This window comes from Rhinoderma darwinii, chromosome 1, assembly GCF_050947455.1.
Source record: "Rhinoderma darwinii isolate aRhiDar2 chromosome 1, aRhiDar2.hap1, whole genome shotgun sequence".
NCBI classification, from domain to species: Eukaryota; Metazoa; Chordata; class Amphibia; order Anura; family Rhinodermatidae; genus Rhinoderma; species Rhinoderma darwinii.
The window spans coordinates 498,121,283-498,144,948 of record NC_134687.1 but is presented as its reverse complement, the minus strand read 5'-3'; positions in this window follow the sequence as shown (position 1 = coordinate 498,144,948).

The following is a 23,666-nucleotide window of genomic DNA, read 5'->3' as shown; positions in this document are numbered from 1 at the left end:
TGTGAAAAGCCCAACCGTGTATTTAAAAACGTATTAAACAGAATACTCCCAATCCTAGTTCGTTTGCGAACACTTTGTGACTGGGTATGTAAACAGAGATATCAAAATATGGAATCAGCGTATAACATTGGTAAAGCAGTGGTTATGACCCTCGTTCACACAGGAGCCTGCGTTAACCGCACCAGATTCTCCCAATGTACAGATGCACAACAATGCCACTGCCCCCTACGCAAAATTCCCTCACTTCACCCGACCCACTCTGGGACTCTGAGTCACTATGAACTGAATACTCCGCCCCCTGGCTCCGGCAGCATACATCAAACAGCCAATCACACCGGCCCAGCACATCCATGATGCTCAACCATGTGACTCCCGGCTGTCAGCTGACATACCCGGAAGTAACAATGTAAACAACACAGAGCATGCTGACTCAATGGGAGGCTGTAGAAGTATCTGTTTGCTACACAAAGCCTCATGCTATTCAAGGATGGAGTATAACACTATTAGGTTGGATATATGTTGCGGATCAGCTCAGGACCGCAATTGGACTACCACGATAAGAGCACCTACCCTGAAAATACATAATATATGGATGGAGGAACGACGTAATTGTAAACCCCACATAAAACATTTGACACACTCCTGGACTCAATTGCCATACCTGCTACTTATTGATTGATATATTACAAGTGACTACACTGGGACTAGGAATGCATTACCATACCCCCACCCAGAGGACAAAAAAAGCCCTATGACTTAATATGGATTGTATATTAAATAAAACAGGTATAATTTGTTTGCTCGTTTAAACCTTCAGGATGTACGCAAGCCAGTCTGTAGATCCATTGGGCCTCTTTATGCAGAATGAGGTTATCCCAATCCCCTCCCCGTTTAGGAGGACGTACCAATTCAATTGCCTGAAATTTTAAACATTCTGCCCTGCCTTGATGTTTTGCATGCACATGTTTTGATATGGAAGTATCTCTTTCATTTGTAACATCTCCAACATGTTCCCTAATCCGGCGCCGAAACTGCCGTATCGTCTTGCCCACGTAATTCAGTGGGCACGGACATGTGATTAAATAGACAACTCCAGCCGTTTTGCAGTTCACAAAATCTCGGATATCATATTCAACCTTGGTGGTAACACTTTTGAATTTTTTTCCACTTTGAATGAAATCACAGGCTCTACAACTATCACATCTGTGTGTACCCGGTATCTGCCTGTCTAACCAAGTACCCTTTTGGATTATTGGATCAAAACAACTCTGCATCACCCTATCCCTGATGTTTTTACCTCTACGGAACGTGACTGAAGGCCATTGTGTTATCTGATCCGCCAAGTCCGCATCGGCTCCTAGGATACGCCAATACCTCTTGAGGATTTCCATGATCTCAGATTGTTTGGAGTCAAAAGTACCTATGAGCCTAGTGACCCTTTCCTCTTGACGTTGTCTAGGGACTAAAAGGCTCTGCCTATCTGCATCCCTCGCTCCCTCATAGGCCTTTCTAATTACCACCTTAGGGAAGCCCCTCTCCTTCAATCTGTTTGTGAGGTCATGTGCCTGTGACTCAAAATCGTCCATTGAACTACAATTTCGGCGTACTCTCATGAATTGGCCTCTGGGAATCCCACGTTTGAGGGGATAAGGGTGACAACTGTTCCATTGTAGGAAACTATTGGTTGCTGTCTCCTTTCGGTGTACTTTAGTACGTATTGTGCCTTCCTTAGTTTTAATTATCTTAAGATCTAAAAAAGATAATTCCTGATCACTGATTTCACATGTGAACCTGAGCCCTAGATCGTTTACGGCGGCCACTAATGGGCTTTATTCCGATGCAATAGCCTTTTTACGGCGCTGCATCGGAATAAATAAACAGAGCAGGGAGCCGTTAAAGAGGCTCTGTCACCACATTATAAGTTCCCTATCGCCTACATAATCTGATGGGCGCTGTATTGTAGATAACAACAGTGGTTTTTATTTTGAAAACGATCATTTTTGAGCAAGTTATGAGCAATTGTAGATTTATGCTAATTAGTTTATTAATGACCAACTGGCCGTGTTTTTACTTTTTACTAACTGGGGTTGTACAGAGGAGTGTATGACGCTGACCAATCAGTGACCAATCAGTGACCAATCAGCGTCATACACTTCTCATTGTTCCAGCCCAGCTTCTTTCACTGCACAACCACACTGTAACAATGGGTTGGAACAATGAGAAGTGTATGATGCTGATTGGTCACTGATTGGTCAGCATCATACACTCCTCTGTACAACGCACAGTTGTCTATTAAGAAGCAAATTAGCATAAATCTAAAATTGTTCATAACCACTGTTGTTATCTACATTACAGCGCCGATCAGATTATATAGGATATAGGGCACTTATAATGTGGTGACAGAGCCTCTTTAAGCTATATAAGGATGCTGTATAATGCCTTTGATAGACAATGTTACTTTGTTTCTCTGTTGTTTCTCTTTATGTAAAATTTTATGAACCAAATGTTCAACATATTTGTATACACCGCGTTCCAAATTATTATGCAAATGCTATTTTTCGCTGATTTTCCTAAATAGTCGATGCAAATGACAGTCAGTATAATCTTCAAGCCATCAACCGTTGGAGTATAATGCAAATTTTATTGAACAAATCTCCTAATGATAGCAGATTTTTTTTTTAGAAGTAAAAAACTCAAATTATTATGCACAACAGAAATCAAAACATTTTAAAGGTTGTAAAGAGAACTAAAATGGTAATTTGTTGAATTTGCAGCATCAGGAGGTCATATTTACAGAAATCAAAAGCTATTTCAATTAAAAAAAACTTAGCAGGCCAAGTTACATGTTAACATATCCCTTCTTTGATATCACCTTCACAATTCTTGCATCCATTGAATTTGTGAGTATTTGGACAGTTTCTGCTTGAATATCTTTGCAGGATGTCTGAATAACCTCCCAGAGCTTCTGTTTTGATGTGAACTGCCTCCCACCCTCATATATATTTTGCTTGAGGGTACTTCAAAGGTTCTCAATAGGGTTGAGGTCAGGGGAACATGGGGGCCACACCATGAGTTTCTCTCCTTTTATGCCCATAGCAGCCAATGACACAGAGGTATTCTTTGCAGCATGAGATGGTGCATTGTAATGCATGAAGATAATTTTGCTACGGAAGGCACGGTTCTTCTTTTTGTACCACGGAAGAAAGTGGTCAGTCATAAATTCTACGTACTTTGCAGAGGTCATTTTCACACCGTCAGGGGCCTACCAGCTCTCTCCCCATGATTCCAGCCCAAAACATGACCCCGCCACCTCCTTGCTGACGTCGCAGCCTTGTTGGGACATGGTGGCCATTCACCAACCACCACTACTCCATCCATCTGGACCATCCAGGGTTGCACGGCACTCGTCAGTAAACAACACGGTTTGAAAATTAGTCTTCATGTATTTCTGAGCCCACTGCAACCGTTTCTGCTTGTGAGCATTGTTTAGGGGTGGCCGAATAATAGCTTTATGCACACTTGCAAACCTCTGGAGGATCCTACACCTTGAGGTTCGCGGGACTCCAGAGGCACCAGTGGCTTCAAATACCTGTTTGCTGCTTTGCAATGGCATTTTAGCAGCTGCTCTCCTAATCTTATTAATTTGTCTGGCAGAAACCTTCCTCATTATGCCTTTATCTGAACGAACCCGTCTGTGCTCTGAATCAGCCACAAGTCTTTTCACAGCACGATTATCACGCTTAAGTTTTCTTGAAATATCCAATGTTTTCATACTTTGTCCAAGGTATTGCACTATTTCACGCTTTTCGGCTGCAGAGAGATCCTTTTTCTTTCCCATATTGCTTGAAACCTGTGGCCTGCTTAATAATGTGGAACGTCCTTCTTAAGTAGTTTTCCTTTGATTGGGCACACCTGGCAAACTAATTATCACAGGTGTCTGAGATTGATTACAATGATCCAAAGAGCCCTAAGACACAATACCATCCATGAGTTTAATTCAAAAACTAATAATTAAATGTTTATGACACTTAAATCCAATGTGCATACTAATTTGGAACACGGTGTAATATATATTGAATCCTGTGGATTCATATGATGTACTGCGTATTGGTTCAATAAAAAACTTTTAATATTAAAAAAAAAAAGTGATAAAAGAGTCGCATGTACCCCAAAATGATATCTGTGAAAACTACCGCTCACCCTGCAAAATTTAAGCCCTAATGTCTCAAAACTGATGCAAAAATGAAAAAGTTATGTCTCTCAGAATATAGCAACACAAAAGATTTTTTTTATTTAGCAAATAGTATATTTATATACATATAAATTTGGTATCGTCGTAATAGTATCAACCTGTAGAATAAGGTGAATATGTCGTTTTTACCGCCTGATGGGCGCCGTAAAAACAAAACCCCCCAAAATATTGCGTTGTCGCTGTTTTTTTGCCCATTTCACCCCACAAATAATTATTTTTCAGCTTCCAAGTACAATATGCGGTACAATAAATGGTGCCATGAAAAACTAAAAGCTTTTGGATGGTGGGGGGGGGGGAAATAAAAGTGAAAAATGGCTGAGGAGGGAAGGGATTAAAAAGTGAAACTTTAGCAACATGGCTTGCCTTTTAAATATTAGTATGTTCAACCCCCCAGGGGCGTAGCTAAAGGCTCATGGGCCCCGATGCAAAGATTCTTCTTGCCCCCCCCCAACTTCTCATGGCCGACGGCCCACAGCTTTCAGCAGCATAGCTGGGTTTCCTAAGTGACCCAACGATGCAGCACTAGCAGCCAGGGGCATCACTAAGGTCTTGAAACATCAGAGGAAACAGCCCCAATACATATAGACCCCCCAGAAAAAATATGTGTGTGCGTGGATGTATATGTGTATATAGGATACAGCATATCTATAGCACTACGACCCTATAGCTGGATAGGATTAGATACAGTGGCTCAGCAGACAGTATCACACATGACAGGATTAGATACAGCGGCTCAGCAGACAGTATAACACATGATGGGATTAGATACAGTGACTCAGCAGACAGTATTACACATGATGGGAATAGATACAGTAGCTCAGCAGACAGTATCACACATTATAAGATTAGATACAGTGGATCAGCAGAAGAGTATCACACATGATAGGATTAGATACAGTGGCTCAGCAGACAGTATCACACATGATAGGATTAGATACAGTGGCTCAGCAGACAGTATTACACATGATAGGATTAGATACAAAGTTTAGCAGACAGTATCACACATTATGGGATTAGATACAGTGGCTCAGCAGAAAGTATCACACCTGATAGGATTAGATACAGTAGCTCAGCAGACAGTATCACACATGATAGGATTAGATACAGCGGCTCAGCACACAGTATCACACATGATGGGATTAGATATAGTAGCTCAGCGGACAGTATCACACATTATAGGATTAGATACACTCAGAAGAAGAGTATCACACCTTATAGGGTTAGATGCAGTGGTTTAGCAGAAAAGTATCACACATGATAGGATTAGATAAAGTGGCTCAGCAGACAGTATCACACATGATAGAATTAGATACACAGTTCAGCAGACAGTATCACACTTGATAGAATTAGATACACAGTTCAGCAGACAGTATCACACATGATAGGATTAGATACAGTGGCTCAGCAGAAAGTATCACACATGATAGGATTAGACACAGGGCCCAGCTCGCTGACATTGCGGCTCCAGCGCTGGACCCAGGAAAGGTAAGATAATTGTTTTGCTTTTTTATGTGTTACTAATTATTTTTGTGTGTTTGTGTTTTTATACAAGTTTGGTTGTTGGACTACTTCGGATTCGAGGCCTACTTCGATAACAATATTTTTTTCATTCTCATTAAAATGGATAACGAGGGTTGTGTGTGGGATTTTTATTTCAATAAAATATTTTTTCTATGTCCTTGTATTTTTTTAAACTTTATTACTGCCACCTTATTAATAGCTGCTGGCTGATTGACAGCGTCCATTACTAAGGCGGGGACTTAATGTTAGACATGAAGAGGCTAGCACTAAGCTCCATTATTAACCCGGCACCCACCGCCACCAGGGATACTGGGAAGAGCCGGGTACGATCCAGTACCCGACCATCTGTAGTGATGGCCGAGCATTGGCGCGGCCGCAGGCTGGTATTATCAGGCTGGGAAAGGCCAAAAACTGGCCCTTCCCACCCTAGTAATGCTAGGCTGCTGCTGCTGTGTTGTATCTGGCTGGTTATAAAAATGGGGGAACCCCACATCGTTCATTCCAATTATTTATTTGTTTTTTAAAAAAATGATGTGGGGTCCCCCCCATTTTTCATAACCAGACAGATACAACACAGCAGCAGCAGCCTAGCATTACTAGGGTGGGAAGATCCACTGTGTTTGTGCTTTCCCAGCCTAATAATACCAGCCTGCAGCTGCCCCAGTGCCCGGACATCACTACAGATGGTCGGGTAATGGATCGTACCCGGCTCTTCCTGGCACCCCTGGTGGCGGAGGGTACCGAGGGAATAATGGGGGTTAGTGTTAGCCTTTCCACCGGCTAACAGTAAGCCCTGCCTTAGTAATGGACGCTGTCAATCAGGCAGCAGCTATTAAGAAGGCGGTAATAATAAAGTTTAAAAAAAATACAAAGACAGAAAAAACTGGTTTATTGAAATGAAAAAAAAACACACAACCCTCATTAACCATTTTATTAAGAATACAAAAAAGTAATCATCGAAGCATTCCTCAATTTCAACGTAGTCCAACCACCGACCCTTTAAAAAAACACAAACACAAAAAGAAAACCTTAATAAGGGCCTGTTTACATTACCACTGCCCTTCCGTCGAAGGTTTCTGTCAGGTAACCCCTCAACGGAAAGGTAAACTGAAACCTCAGCTTCTGTTTCCGTCACATAGATCTCCATGGTGACGGAAACGTTGCTAAAGGTTTCCGTTGGTCACCGTTGTGACAGAGTTCCATTTTGACGGAATCACTAGCGCAGTCGACTGAACCCCTCAACGGAAGGGTAACACTGACGTGATCACAGCCTAACACATGATAGTCTCAGATACAGGGCCCAAGTGCATGTGTGATACTGTTTGTTGGACCCTGTATCTAAGCCTAAGGTAGGCTTAGATACAGGGTCCAGCAGACACTAATCTTATACAGTATAAGATTGATTACTGTCTGTTGGGGCCGTGTATCTAAGCCTACCACAGGCGTAAAAGGGGTTGTCCAGTCCCTAAACATTGATGGCCTATCCTCAGGATAGGCCATCAATAGCTGATGGGTCGGGGTCTGACTCCCGGGCCCCCCACCAATCAGCTGTTTTGAAGGGGGAGCATCGCTCGTACAAGCGCTGCTTCCCCTTCATTTCTCTTACTTGTTCACACTGTGAATCGCTTACACGTCCATGTCGGCGATTCAGTGTGTAAAAAAAGTGGTCAGAATGAAGGGGAAGTATTGCTCGTACAAGCGCTGCACCCCCTTCAAAACAGCTGGTTGGCTGGGGTCCCGGGAGTCGGACCCCGACCCATCAGATCCAGCAGACAGTAACATTAAACTTACCCTCCTCTTCAGCCGCAGAGGAGGTCCTGACTCCATCCAGCGTTGGGATATTGTGCGCAGCGCATAGCATTGGGACGTCATGCGCTGCGCATCGCGCTCTGACGTCAGGATCTCCGCTGCGCTCCGGAAAGAGGAATGTAAGTACTGTCAGTTACTATAGTAACGGGGGCCCCGTGTAGTTTATTACATAGGCCCCAGTTATTATAGTAACTTTTTATTGATGTGGTGTGGGGGGCCCCCCTGGCTTCGGGGCCTGGCAATTGTGATCGCTGCGACCCCTTTAGTTACGCCACTGCCCCCCACACACACACACACACACACACCATGTGTCCATCGGCATTCAGCTAACAGCGATACGTGACATCCATGGGCTAACTGAATAGGAATTATGGTGGAATTATTGTTATTAGTGCAACAGCTCATTCACTGTGTATGTACTTGTATTACATTGCTGTCGGTTTGTAGACCATAACAACCGATTAGTGCTTAGCTTTCCTTTAACCCCTACGGGACAAAGCCATTTTTTGCTTTTTCATTTTTGTTTTTCACTCACCGCATTCCAAGAGCCAGAACTTTTTTATTTTTCTGTCAATAGAGTGACGTAAAGGCTTATTTTTTGCAAAAGGAGTTGTAGTTTATATTCGCACCAATTAAGGCACCATAAAATGTACTGGTAAACGGAAAGAAAATTCTTTGCGGGCTCAAATTGGAAAAAACTGTGATTACTGCATGATTTTTTGTTTTTCATTTTTATGCCTTTCACCGTGCGGTAAGAACTGTAACTCAACATTATTCTGAGGCTCAATATGATTGCGGAGATACCAAATTTATATAGGTTTTTTATATTTGACTACTTTTACAAGGAAAAAACTATTTGTTAAAAAAAAAAAATGTTTTGTGTCACCACATTCTGAGAGCCTTAACTTTTAAAATTGTTTTCATCGATTGAGAGGAGTAAGGGCTAATTTTTTTTGGAACGAGCTGTAGTTTATATTGTTACCATTTTTGGTATAAACAACTTTTTGATCAGTTTTTATTAGATTCAACTGTATCTGCGTCCTGAGAATGCAGATACAGTTGACACCGGGACATACTACTGGCCGCCCGGGACAGTGGGACACCGCCCGGAATCCAGTACTATCTCGCTGAATCCGGGACTGTTGGAAGGTATGGACTCTCCCAGCATGAGTGTAGAGCGGGGTAAGTTGCGCCAGAAGAAGGGTATTGAATAGGGGGTCTATCACTACCTGGAGGTCAGTGTGTGGATACAGTCATTTTATATTTTATAATCAGAATACCCAAAGCCAGTCTCTGTGAATTAAGATGATAACAGTGAAATGTAAACTGACTAGAATTATAAAAATAATGAAAAGAATGAAATATCCTCCTGGGAAAATTTACCAATACAGACAGTGAGTGAAAATGACGCTGCAATAAATGAAAGTCTTATGGCTGTCAGTTGTTTATCACATCATCCTAAGTGCTGTGAACACTTCACAAGTACTGTTAGATAAGACGTATAGGTCAATGACACTTACCACCACTCATTGTCATACTGTATGATAATGTGCTATCTGTGTGAGTTTTCCATGGAATAGCGGGTAAACCTACTGAATGATTCTTAAAGAAAAATGTTAATGACAAAGTCAGCTCTTCTACATATTTTCTACTTATGTGTGTAGATATTTAAGTGTCTCAATTTTATTGCTACCAACCGAGTACATAGTGAAAAAAAATATCCAAAAATATTTATAGAGTGTTATTGAGTGATAAATCAAATAAGAAACAATTGTGACAAAATCCATGGAGAATCAGACTAAGGATGTCCAATAAAGTCAAACCAGACCATGTAAATTTATGAATAATGTGTGTCCAAACCACAGACTGGTAAAGGTCCTGACACAGTTTAAAGGAAGAGATGTATATATTCAGACTTAAATGGGTTGGCTCACTAACACAACCCCTTTCAATATGCCCTATTAGGGCATATGAACCATGTAGAGGGGTCCCCCATATCTATGAGCCAGAGTGGATAGTCACTAAGTATCAGCGGTTCCCAAACTAGTGTACTCAGCTTGTCAACAGGGCCGGCCTTAGGATAGATGGCGCCCTGTGCAAAATTATCTTTCGGCGCCCCACCCCAACATAAAAAAATGCCCCATAAAAACAGTATAATACCCCCCACGGTATAATGCCCTATATAGTGCCCACACAGTATAATGCACCTTTAGTGCCCCCCATACAGTACAATAATAATATAATATATTATAACCCCTTCAAGGACACAGTATTTTGTCCTCTAATTGTGCCCACACAGTATTATGCCACCTAAGTGCCGCACACAGTATATTGCGCCCTGTAGTACCCCTACACAATATAATGTCCTCCTAGTGGCCCCCACACAGTATAATGCCCCCTCTCCTGGCTGCCACACACAGCCCCCCCCCCTATGTAGATAGTGCCTCCCGTAGATTGTGCCATACAGCATCCCTGTAGATAGTGCCATACATCCCCCCACCTCCCCCTTGTAGATCGTGCCATACAGCCCCCACCTCCCCCTGTAGACAGTGCCCCCAAACAAAAAAAATGTACTCACCTAGGCCCTAGTTCCCACGACAAACTGAGCTGCTCCACGACGGGATCCATGAGTAGGCCGGTGTGATCCTGTAGCCTAGTACAGAGTTTTCCAACCTTTTCGGGCTCGAGGCACCACTGGAAAAATAACATTTCCTCAGGGCACCCCTACCAAAAATTGTTTTGAGAAAGACAGAAAATGGTTAAAAACAAGCACTACACTCTTAGGATATGTTCACACAGTGTTTTTTGTAAGGCAAAAAAATCTGCCTTAAAATTCCTTCAGGAATTGACAGCATTGTTTGACTTTTTTTTGCGTTTTTTTAAGCCGTTGAAGATATTGCAAAAGACACAGGCAAAAAAGCTCCAAACGAGCGCCACAGGTATTTTCTGTCTCCTATCCATTTCAATTGGAGCTCAGAGGGGGAAACCACTTGAATACCATCAGCCCCCCACTGACAGTAAAATAACATCAGCCCCCCACTCACGGTAAAATAACTATCAGCCCCCCACTCACAGTAAAATAACATCAGCCCCTCACTCACAGTAAAATTACCATCAGCCCCCCACTTACAGATTCCCCTTGTAGGTAGTGCCACAAAGCCCCCGGTAGATAGTGCCACACAGCCCCTTGTAGGTAGTGCCACTCAGCCCACTGCAGATAGCGTCACTGTAAAGGATTTACCAGACACAGCTTCTGTGTCGACGCCCGTGATTAATCAGTCTGCATCTGCTCCTAGGTCTGATAAAGTGACTCGATCTGCTACCACTCAGGCTGGTAGGCTGAGGAGATGTTAGAACCTATCACAGCCTGGTCAGACGGAGCTAGCTCCCGCCCTCGGTCTATTTATACCTTCATTTCCTGCTTTTCCTTTGCCTGTGATTCTGTCTGGTTTCCTGGCTCTGCTGCTCCTGCTAGTACTATTGACCTCTGCTTCAATTTGACCCTGGCTTTACTGACTACTCTCCTGCTATGCGTTTGGTACCTCGTACTCTCCTGGTTTGACTCAGCTCGTTCACTACTCTTGTTGCTCACGGTGTTGCCATGGGCAACTGCCCCATTTCCCTTAGCTTCTGTGTACCCTCGTCTGTTTGTCTGTCGTGCACTTATTGAGCGTAGGGACCGTCGCCCAGTTGTACGCCGTCGCCTAGGACGGGCTGTGGAAGTAGGCAGGGACTGAGTGGCGGGTAGATTAGGGCTCACCTGTCTGTCTCCCTACCCCCGCATTACAGCCACACAGCCCCCTGCAGGTAGTGCCAAACAGCCCCCTTGTAGGTAGTGCCACACAGTCCCCTTGTAGGTAGTGCCACACATTCCCTTGTAGGTAATGTCACAGAGTCCCCTTGTAAGTAGTGCCACACAGCCCCTTGTAGGTAGTGCCACACAGTCCCATTGTAGGTAGTGCCACACAGCCCCTGTAGAAAGTGCCACACAGACCCCTGTAGATACTGCCACACAGCCCCATTGTAGGTAGTGCCACACAGTCAACTTGTAGGTAGTGCCAGACAGCTCCATTGAAGGTAGTGCCACACAGCCCCCTGCAGGTAAGGCCACACAGCCCCCTGTAGGTAGTGCCACACAGCCCTCTGTAGGTAGTGTCACACAGCCCCCTTGTAGGTAGTGCCAAACAGCACCCTGTAGGTAGTGCCACTCCACACAGCCCTCTTGTAGGTAGTGCCACACAGCCTCCTGGTGGGTAGTGCCACACAGCAAAAATATTTTAACTTTTGGAGATACAGCTGCTTTGTATTCTGTATACAGAGCAGCTGTATCATGCGCTGAGACCTGTATCCGTCAGATCAGAAGCACTGACGGGTTCAGTGATAGCGGGTCCTGCGTGTCCCTGTATCTCTGTGTCTCTGACACTCAGGACCCGCTGACCTGACAGATTCAAGTCTCAGCGCTAGATACAGATGCTCTGGATACAGGATACAAAGCAGCTGTAGCTCAAAAATAAAAAATAATTTAATAAAATGTAATTACAAAGTTTCACCAAACTCACAGATACACATTTTTATTAAAAATTTAAAATGTAAAACTATTTTAAAGGTGTACATAGCTTTTAACGTAATCTGAACAGGGTTTAGAAGGGTTTAAAATGGTCAAAACACTGAATTCTGTGCCTATTTGACATTTATTAACACTTTAGTGGTGTTCAGTTCCACCATGGTGCCAATTTGCCACTTATTGCCCCTTTAGCGTCCTTCTGTTCTGTTTGGAGGACCCTTGATGCCCATTTGCCATTTACTGCCCCTTTAGCACCTTATGTCACTGAAGAACAATAAAGGGGGAAGAAAATGGCAAATGGGCATCAAGTGGGCACTGAACAAAAGGACACAAAAGGGGCAATAAGTGGCAAATGGGCACCAAGGTGACACTGAATCCTCTGCCCACTTGCTATTATTGCCCTTTTTAGACCCCCATCAGTGCCCCCATTCATTTAAAGCCCACACTAAATGACTGACCTGATGGTGCTGCTGGAGCTGGAGCCGCCCTGGAGAAAAACGTTTCTTCGGTGTCCCCACCAGCCCTGGAAACGCATAGGCAGATAGCGCGGTATCTCCTCCCTGTCTTGTGTCATGAATGATGTCATCACGCCTGTCTCATCATTCAGGACGCAGATCAGGAAGAGTGAATGTTTGCATTACTAAATAGAGAATACATCATGTGATCACAACGACCAATCACTGCAGAGGAAGTGACTTCACTATGCACGAATGGTCAACACAGCGGACGGCAATTCAACCATAGAGGGGATTTTTGGCAGCGGTGCGGGGCAACCAGCTTTGAGGACGGTGCAGTTAGTGAGTGGCACTTGACCAGCTGGCGCCCCGAGTATTGGCCACGGCGCGGGGCATGCACACCCGCTGGCGCCCCGCTTACAGCGTGGTGGCTGGCACACTGTGCGACCGCACTGGTCGCACGTACCTAAGGCCGGCCATGCATGTCAATATATTACATGGATGCCCATTTATTGGTAAGGCTGGCCCATTACTATCCCCAGCGATAACAGCTTATCTTACGGCCGTTTCAGAAACTGGATGTGCAGTGGTCAGGTGATTGCCGGGTCGGCTTTATTTTAAAAAGAGGCCTTTAATAAAAGAACCCCGAGGCAAAACAATTCGTAGTCAGCCAATTCAGTGGTCATAAAAAATGGATGCACATAATGATAATCACATAAATATCACTTTAGTTGCTACTTTATCTGTTACCAGTGTCTGCATGGTTCAATTACAGCACACTGACAGGGAAACACTTGCAGTTCTATTTGCTAATTATTAAAAATGTCTCCTTGCTGCAAAGATCAACCTGCCTTGCGGTGGGCTCTGGCGACAACCATAGAGTAGCCTTAGATTCTTTTGATCAGAGTTATGACGGATTTGGGGTTGCGGATTTATTTGCACGCTCATTCCTGACAGCCTCCAGCAGCCTTTAGAGAATCGCTCACCTAGCAATTCCATAAACGTCCACCCTGGGTATTGCTCAACTGGTGATTCCATTACATAAACACAAGCCTTTAATATTAATTTTTTTTCACGATGGAACCTGTGCATGCCCTGGTGGAACAGATGCACAATTTGACTCAGCTGGTACAAGGTCTGGCCGTAAGGATTCAACATCATGAAACTGTGCAGGCCCAAGCAGTCATTCCAGTCGCAACTCAGATTGAACCTAAAGTGAACTTACCCAATCGTTGTTTTGGTGATCATAAGGCTTTTGTTAATTTTCGGGAGAGTTGTAATTTGTATTTTCAACTAAGACCTTTCTCCTCTGGATCTGAGCAGCAGTGAGTTGGTGTTGTCATTTCGCAGGGAAATCCTAAAACCTGGGCCTTTTCGTTGGGACCTGATGTCCCTGAAATTCTTCTGTGGAGATCTTCTTTGAGATCTTCGGTTTAATATATGGAGAACCAGATATCACTGCAGTGGCTGAGGCAAATCTGTTATCTCTCCAGCAAGGTCGGTGTCCTGTCGAAGATTATTGTTCGGAATTTAGATGGTGGTCCATGTCTTCACAGTGGAATGATGCTGTACTCCAATGTCAATTCCGCCATGGCATTTCTGAAACCTTGAAAGATCTCCTAATAAATTACCCTCCGCCCTTGACTTTAGAGGATAACATGACTCTTGTTGTGCGTATTGACCGAAGACTACGAGAACGCTAAAATGAAAGATCAGCAATGGCCTCTCCCCTTCCCTGTGCTGAGGACCCTTCATCTGATGCACAAGAGCCCGTGCTGTTGGGCTCCACTATGTCTTCTCAAGAACGGAACCTTTTTTGGAAACGCAGAGGGCTATGTTTTATTGCGGGGACGATGGTCATACGATCAAGAAGTGTTCCAAGCGTCCAGAATGCCCAGCTCCGGAAAACTTCAAAGCCTATATGGTCCCCGGGAATGGCATCTGCACAGTGAGGTTTTTCCCACATTTTCTAAAAAAATCCTTTTGCCTGTTAATGTATTGTTTCATAATATTTGAATTTCTGGTCAAGCTTTTGTAGATTGTGGTACTTCGGCTAATTTCTTGGATTTCCTGGTTGCAAAAAGATTGTCTATCCCCCTTGTTCAGCTGAGTACCCCGGTCAAAGTATCCGCTATAGATAATACCCCTCTCTCTCAGGGGTCATTCAAGTTCTCCACTCCGCCTGTAACTTTGGAAGTGGGTACCTTGCATACTGAACTAATCTTTTTCTTTATCCTAGAAAAATTGCCTACTGAGGTAATATTGGGCATTGCATGGTTGCAGACACGTAATACTGTTATTGATTGGGTAAAAGCAGATTTGATTAAGTGGAATTCTAAATGTCATGATTCTTGCATGACTTTGTCTACTACTAATTTATCTTGCAACGCACCATCATTGCCAGAGTGTATTCAAGATTTTGAAGATGTCTTTTCTGAAATCGGTTGTGAATCTCTCCCTCCTCATAGGCCGTATGACTGCCCCATTGTACTTCTTCCTAATGCTAAACTGCCTAAGGGGCGGATTTATAATCTTTCTACTCCGGAAAGACAGGCCACGAAAGATTATATTAAAGACAGTCTCCGTAAGGGTCATATTCGTCCATCTACTTCTGTGGCGGGTGCAGGTTTTTTCTTTGTTGAAAAGAATGATGGCAGTTTAAGACCCTGTATTGACTACCGTGAATTAAATAAGATTACCAGTAAGAATCAGTATCCTCTTCCAGTCAACCTTTTTAATCAGATCTCAGGAGCCAGGTGGTTCTCTAAACTGGATTTACGCAGGGCCTACAATTTGGTTCATATCTGCAGAGGGTATGAGTGGAAGACAGCATTTAATACTCCAGATGGTCATTATGAGTATTTGGTCATGCCTTTTGGTTTAAGTAATGCTCCAGCGGTTTTTCAGAACCTGGTTAATGATTTTTTCAGAAATTTTATTGGACACTTTGTGGTTGTGTATCTGGATGATATTCTTGTGTTTTCTTCTGATTGGTACTCTCATGTTCAACATTTAAGATCCGTCCTTCAAGTGCTGAGGGAAAATTGTCTTTACGCAAAATTTGTAAAAAATGTTTTGGCGTTCAGGAAGTTAATTTCTTGGGGTATGTTCTTTCTCCTCATGATTTTCGTATGGACTCCTCTAAGGTTCACGCAACTTTTGATTGGGTCCAACCCACTTGCTCTGCAGAGGTTCTTGGGTTTTGCAAATTATCACCGAAAATGTATCAATAATTTTTCCTCTATTGCCAAACCTTTGACAGATTTTACGAAAATGGGTTCTGAACTTGTAAATTGGAAACCTGGTGCAGTCTCCACCTTCGAAACCTTGAAACAGTGTTTTATAGAAGCGCCTGTACTTGTTCAACCTGACCTTTCTAGCCCCTTTATTGCTGAGGTGGATGCCTCAGAAATAGGTGTGTGGGCTGTGTTGTCTCAAGGATCTTCTGTATTGACTAATTTGTGTCGTAATTTTCCGCCACGGAGAAAAATTATGATCTAGGTAATCGTGAACTTCTTGCTATTAAGTGGGCATTTGAAGAGTGGCGCCACTTGTGAGAGGGGGCTAGACATCAAATTACTGTACTGACTGACCATAAAACCCTGACTTTTTTAAAATGAGCCAAAAGACTCATTCCCAAACAGGCTAGGTGGGCCTTGTTCTTTACCAGATTTTACTTTTTTGTAACCTACAGACCCGGGTCTAAAAATGTCATGGCCTATGCCTTATCTCGAAGTTTCTATTCCAAACAGGTCCCTGACATTCATCCTGAAACTATTTTATCTAAGGGGATAGTGGTTTCTGCAATATCGCCTGATCTTGTAACTGAGATTAAAAAATGTAAGCAATTCACTCCGCAAACCACTCCTGCTGGGAGATTGTTTGTACCTCCTCAGTTCAGGTTTCGTTTGCTCAATGAGTTACATGATTCTCTTTTGTCTGGTGATCCAGGGATAACTGGTACAAAAAAATTAGACTCGCAGCTCTACTGGTGGCTGTCTTTGTCTCGTGATGTGAGTTCCTCTGTCTCTGCTTGTGATGTCTGGGCTCGCGCTAAGACTCTTTGAGTTCGCCCTATGGGTAAACTACTTCCATTGCCTGTTCCACAGAAACCTTAGTCTCATCTGTCCATGGATTTTATCCCCGATTTTCCTCCCTCTGAAGAGAAAACTCTCACTTGGGTTGTGGTGGACCATTTCAGTAATAAGTGTAATTTCATTCCTTTGACTCAACTCCCTGATTCCAAAACTCTGTCTAAATTATTTATTGATCAGGTAGTCCATCTGCATGGTATTCTTGAAAATATTGTCTCTACTAGAGGTGTACAATTTGTGGCTAACTTCTAGAGAGCTTTCTGTAAGAAACTTGGTGTACAGTTATCTTTCTCTTCTGCATTTCACCCTGAGACTAAAGGTCAAACCGAGCGCCTTAATCAAACATTGGAACAATATCTTAGGTGTTATACTTCTCATAACCAGGCTGAATGCGTCTCGTATCTTCCATTAGCGTAATTTGTTATGAATAATCGCCACCATGTTTCCCTTGATACCTTGCCGTTTTTCTGTAGTTATGGATTTCATCCTCGTTTTGGTTCATTTTCCACCTCTTCTAGTGATAACTCTGAGGTGGACGTTAAATCAAATAAACTGTGCACAGTTTGGGCTCAGGTTTAATTGAACCTCAAGAACTCCCAAGTTATTCAAAAGAAAAATGCTGACAAGAAAACGTACTGTGGGTCCTGTGTTTAGTGTGGGTCAAAAGGTGCGGCTTTCTACTAAGAATCTGCGACTGAAAGTATGTCTCGTAAGTTTGCGCCTAGGTTTATTGGTCCATAAGAAATTATTGAAGTTATTAACCTCCTGTCTTTTAGTCTGGCTCTTCCTCCGTCTTTTAAAATTCATGAACTTTTTCACAAATCTATCCATTCACCATCTTATCTACTCAAGAAACCTCCTCCTCCGGTTCAGGTAGAAGGAGATATGGAGTTTGAGGTTCAGAGGATTGTGGTTTCCAGAAATGTCAGGGGTACTCTCCAGTACTTGATACACTGGAAGGGGTATGGGCCAGAAGAACGAACTTGGGTTGGCCTATTCTGTACATGCTAACCGTTTAGTTAAAACCTTTCATTTGAAGTTTCCTTTGAAACCTAGGCCGAGGTTTAAGGGTCCGGGTGGCCCTCGTAGAAAGGGGGGTACTGCTAAGAAATGCCCGTCCCATTAAGATTACCATCACTACTAGTCTAGTTTCTGGGCGGTTCTGGTTTTAGTTGAGGAGCATATTCCACTTCTCTGTTTTTCTTCCTATCAGATTGAAGGGTGGAGTATTTAAATCTGAGTAGCCTTTGATTCTGTTGATCAGAGTTGTGACGGATTTTGGGTTGCGGATTTATTTGCGCGCTCATTCCTGACAGTCTCCAGCAGCCTTTGGGGAATCGCTCACCTAGCAATTCCATAAACTCCCACCCTGAGAATTGCTCAACTGGTGATTCCATAACATCCAAATTACTTAAAGACAATTGAATTTGTTAAAAATGTAAAAATGGTTGATTAACCCTTTTATAACTGGAAGTTTTTTGAACACTTGTCATGAGCACAAATTTTCTAGTTGGAACGGCGTATTTTAAAAGCGAGTATGTTCACACGCGACAAATTTGTTGCAGAAATTTCTGCAACAAATCTATACATTCATACATTTGAATGGGTTTGTTTCTGCAACATGTGCATGGATTTCTGCAAGCCTCATTCAAATGTGTAGGACAGTCGCAGAAATTTCTGCAACAGATCTGAACATACCCTTAGTCTACCCACAATTAAGCCTGTTTATTGAACTTATATGCGATTGCGTTCTGTATTACTGCAATTTTAGTATCAGGTAATTCATTTTTTTACTTCCCTATCTCAATACTAGGATCTTGCTGTCAGTATGATCTTCCGATCCGGGTGATGGACGAGTGCTTGGGAGGGCATTCGGCAAATGCGTAACTCGTAGCTCCTTGGCCCCGGTGCCAAATCTGTAACAAAGCCTCCCACCTATCATGTGCCATTTATAATACTAGTGTCTTTTAATGTGGCAGATGGGCCTTTGCTCCCCCCAGGCATCAGGGTCCAAGTTCGACTGCTACCTCAGTACTCCCTACACTTAGGCCCCAGGCATTCTGTCATCAGACAATCGATTAATTGTAATTTGTTACATTCATCAGGATTTCTTTGTACAATAAATAATCTCAGTTTGATCTGTTTAGGATAAATATTATCTCATCTTTTATAAAACTACCAGTGTATTTACCGCCTTTCCTAATCTTGTGTTCTCCCTAGCTACATAGCTGTTTTTTGCATCCATAAGTAATAGGTTAAATCACTAGCTAAGCCAAAGGGTCAACAGAGAATATTAAGTTGTTATGATGTTATATTTCTGTATTTATATTCTTCTATGCATATTTTAACCTTGTCACTACCAGCGGAGTAGCTAGAAATGTTTCTGTCCTATTGCCATAGATATACCTCGCTACAGCATTTAAACTAATGCCAGGTGCCTCTATTTATAAAAGGGATTACTTAGGATCCATATAAATTATAAATACTATATAGTGTATATGTATGTGGATATTATCAGCAATACCACTTAGGGTATGTTCACACGACAGCGTCCGTAACGGCTGAAATTACGGGGATGTTTCCGCCTGAAAACATCCCCGTAATTTCAGCCGTAACGGCATGTGCAGGCGCTTGAACGCCATGTCCATTACGGACGTAATTGGCGCTGCTATTCATTGGAGTCAATGAATAACGGCTCCAATTACAGCCAAAGAAGTAACAGGTCACTTCTTTGACGCGGGCGTCTATTTACGCGCCGTCATTTGACAGCGGCGCATAAATATACGCCTCGTGTGAACAGACAAACGTCTGCCCATTGCTTTCAATGGGCAGATGTTTGTCAACGCTATTGAGGCGCTATTTTCGGACCGTCCGTAATTAGTGCGTGTGAACATACCCTTTAGGGCTAGTTCACACGAGGTATTTTAGTGCGGTTTTTGAACTGGAGCCGCGTCGGAAACAGCGGAAAAAAATGCCCGAAATCGCCTCCCAATGATTTCAATGGGAGGCGGAGGCGTTTTTTCCATGCGAGCAGTAAAAAACCCTCGCGGGAAAAAGAAGCGACATGCCTTTTCTTCAGGCCTTTCCATATCAATGGGAGGCAGAGATCTCGCTTTTTGCAGCGGTTTTTGCCCTCCACACTCAATGGCAGCGGGCGAAAAACGTTGCGAAAAAAGCGACAAGTGTTCTGCCGGTAGGTCAAAATCTGCCTTAAAATTCCTGAAGTAAAAATATTCTGTGTGAACAGGGCCTAAAGATCTGCTGTCCTGTAATCTTTGCACTTATGCCCCCATAAGGTTATTATTTCTGTACGCACCACTTTGGACCCCTCCACAAGCCTGAACAAAAGACGCTCTGGTGGACTTGAGCAGTTCATGTATTACATAGATGCAGTGGCAGATTAAGAAGACTATGGGCCCTGGGCTGTTACCCAAACTTGGGTCCCCCTTCTCCACCGCCACCCTGCCGCGCTGTAACTATTGCTAACACTACCTTTTTGCACAAGCATTAACAAATGGGTGTTACGATTCCCCTTTCACAGGGCTGTGTCCCTACATACTGACAGTATCACACTGTGCAGGGAAACATCCTCCTGACAAGGGGATTGGTAACACCAATTTTTCTATCAGTCCTGGACTGCACAAAGACGTTATGTGGAATACAAGGATTTCCTATAATAAACATGTCAGGAGAGGGGAAAGATTCTCTACAAATCCAGTGACTCACAGGTGACGACGTCTCAGATGCTAGTAGTTTCTCTCCCTCTTTTCTTCTCCATCCAGTCCAGAGCTCATGACGACTTCTCCTGGCCATGACCCATTTCTGCAGCCCTTAAATATAATATTACCATGCACTGCGCCCCTGAATATAATTGTGTCACACACTGTAAATTAAAGCACCACATACACTGTGCCCCCTGTAGATAGCGCCAACCCCCCATGTAGACAGCGCCACACACACACACTTGTAGATAGCGCCACACACACAACCCCCATCTAGAGAGCGCCACACACACAACCCCCTGTAGAGAGCGTCACACAGCCCCCTATAGATAGCATCACACAGCCCCCTATAGAGCCACACAGCCCCCTATAGATAGAGCCACACAGCACTCCCCCTTGTATATAGTGCCACACAGCGCTCCCCCCTTGTATATAGTGCTACACAGCATCGCTACAGTGCAGCCCTGGGATGACATTTTATCCCATACGACTGCTGCAGTCTGTGATTGGCTGCAGTGGTCACATGGGGTGAAACATCATCCCAGGAGGCCGGCCCGGACCAAGAAACAGAATTCTGGGCAAGTATAAGATTTTTATTTTTTCTAAATTGCGATTTTACATAACATCTGTTATTTGTTGCAGGTTTTACCTCCCCATTGAATTAAATGGGGAAATCCCGAAAAAAAATGAGCAGCGCTTACGCAAATACAATTGACATGCTGCATATTAAAAAAAACGCACCGCAGGTCAATTTCTGAGCTTTTTTTCCCCACTTAACATTTATGCAGAGTGTGGATAAGAATTGTTCACATCTAATCTACTCTGCTGCTACTGTATTAGGGCTTGTCCACACTTAACGGAATTGCTGCGTATTTTCCACCCGGAAAATACAGTAGTGGGAAAGTGAGTGAGATTTACCAAATCTCATCCAGACGCTGCGTAAAATTTCCGACCAGACATTTTGTCCTGCGGTACATATTTCTCGTACTGCAGCATGTTCAATTCCTGCTGCGGAAAGTGGACTGAATTGCTGCGTTTTTTCAGAGGAGATGTCACCATCTCCCAACATTGAGAAAAACGCAGCAAAATATGCACCATTTTCTGCAGCGGAATTTCTGCTAGTTTCTGCGGAATTTCTGCAGAAATATATATATATATATATATATATATACACATACATACACACACTATACATATGTATATATATATATATATACACATACATACACACACTATATATACACACATACACACTATATACATACATACATACATACATACATACATACATACATACATACATACATACATACATACATACACATGTACACATCACAGACACACATATAAAGTACACATTGTAAACACACATGAGTATGCACATTATACACATATAAAGTACACATTGTAAACGCACATGCACTTACCTTTTATGTAGGATATTTGTGAAGGGCGTTCAGCAGGTTGATGTGGTGGGAGTCTTCAAACAGCGTTTCTCCTGCTCACAGCCCGACACAGAGCCCGCAGACAGTCTCCCCTCCCCATGTCCCGACTGCTAGCAGCAGGAGGAGAGATGTGTTGAGCAGGGAAGGGGGGCTGGAGGGGGAGTTTCAGCACAGACCACGACTGCTAAGTAGGACAGAAGCTCACCTCGCCTCATGACAGGTGCGGTCCTGGCACCGGGGCTCCCTCCGGTGCTAGCGACACCACCGGGCACGAGGGGGTTCGGGCGGCCATTGGGCCCCTGGGAGCCTTGGGCCCCAGGCGGCCGCCCGAAGCGCCCTAATGATGATCTGCCACTGCATAGATGCATAGATTCAAATACATGGCGGTGACATAATACTGGGATTCCCACAGTGTAGTTTTGGGCTTTCCCCATCAAATCACTCCTTTAACCCCTTAATGACCGGGCCTGTTTGGACCTTAATGACCAAGCCAGATTTGTTAAATCTGGTATGTCTGACTTTATCAGAGAATAACTCTGCGAAAGTTTTGAATATCCAAGTAATTCTGACATTGTTTTTTCGTCACATGTTGTACTTTATTTTAGTGGTAAAAGTAGACTGATACGATTTGCGGAAATTAATTTTAAAAAAAGAAAAATGTAAGAAATTTTGTAAAAATTATAATTTTTCCCTATTTTTAACTGCAATATGTCACATATGTACATACATACGGTACAATTTTTTTAATGAAATATATATTTCCATCTTCCATCTCTTTACTCTATTTTGGCAGCACTTTTGAAAAAAAAAATTTTTTTTGGAGCAATTTAGAAGACTTACAAATTTAGTAATAATTTTATACATTTTGAAGTACATTTTGTTTTCCTGCACCAAGCCAGGTTTTCAGAGTCTCATAGGTGTCAGAATGGTGGAAACCCCCACAAGTGACCCCATTTTGAAAATGACACCCCTTAAGGTATTTATTAAGGGGTGTTGTAAGTATTTTGACCCCACAGTTTTTTTGTAAGAATTCATGCAAAGCAGGTGTAAAAAAATATAATTTCACTTTTTTCATAAAAGTATCACTTTGAAGACCGATTTCTTTGTAAAGCGACCATGAGAATGAAGAAACACACCCCAAAATCTATCACCCTGTTTCTCCTGTTTTCAAACATGCCCACATTGTGACCCTAATGCGTTGTCTGGACACACGGCAGGGCCCGAAAGGAAGGGAGCACCTGGAGGCTTTCAGGACTCATATTTTGCTTAAAAATGTTTTAGGCCCCACTGTATATTTGGAGAGGTTTTGAACTACCAGAACGATAGAAACTCCCCATAAACGACCCCATTTAGAAAACTAGACCCCTTAAGGTATTTATTAAGGAGTGTTGTAAGTATTTTGACCCCACAGTTTTTTGCTAAATTTAATGCATAGCAGGTGAAAAAAAAAAAAATAGCACATTTTATATAAAAGTATCACTTTGAAGACCGATTTCTTTGTAAAGCGACCATGAGAATGAAGAAACACACCACAAAATCTATCACCCTGTTTCTCCTGTTTTAAAAAATGCCCCCATTGTGACCCTAATGCGTTGCCTGGACACACGGCAGGGCCCGAAAGGGAGGGAGCACCCGGAGGCTTTCAGGACATATATTGCTTGAAAATGTTTTAGGCCCCACTGTACATTTGGAGAGGTTTTGAATTACCAGAACGATAGAAACTCCCCATAAACGACCCCATTTAGAAAACTAGACCCCTTAAGGTATTTATCTAGGGGTGTAGTGAGTACTTTGACGCCACAGT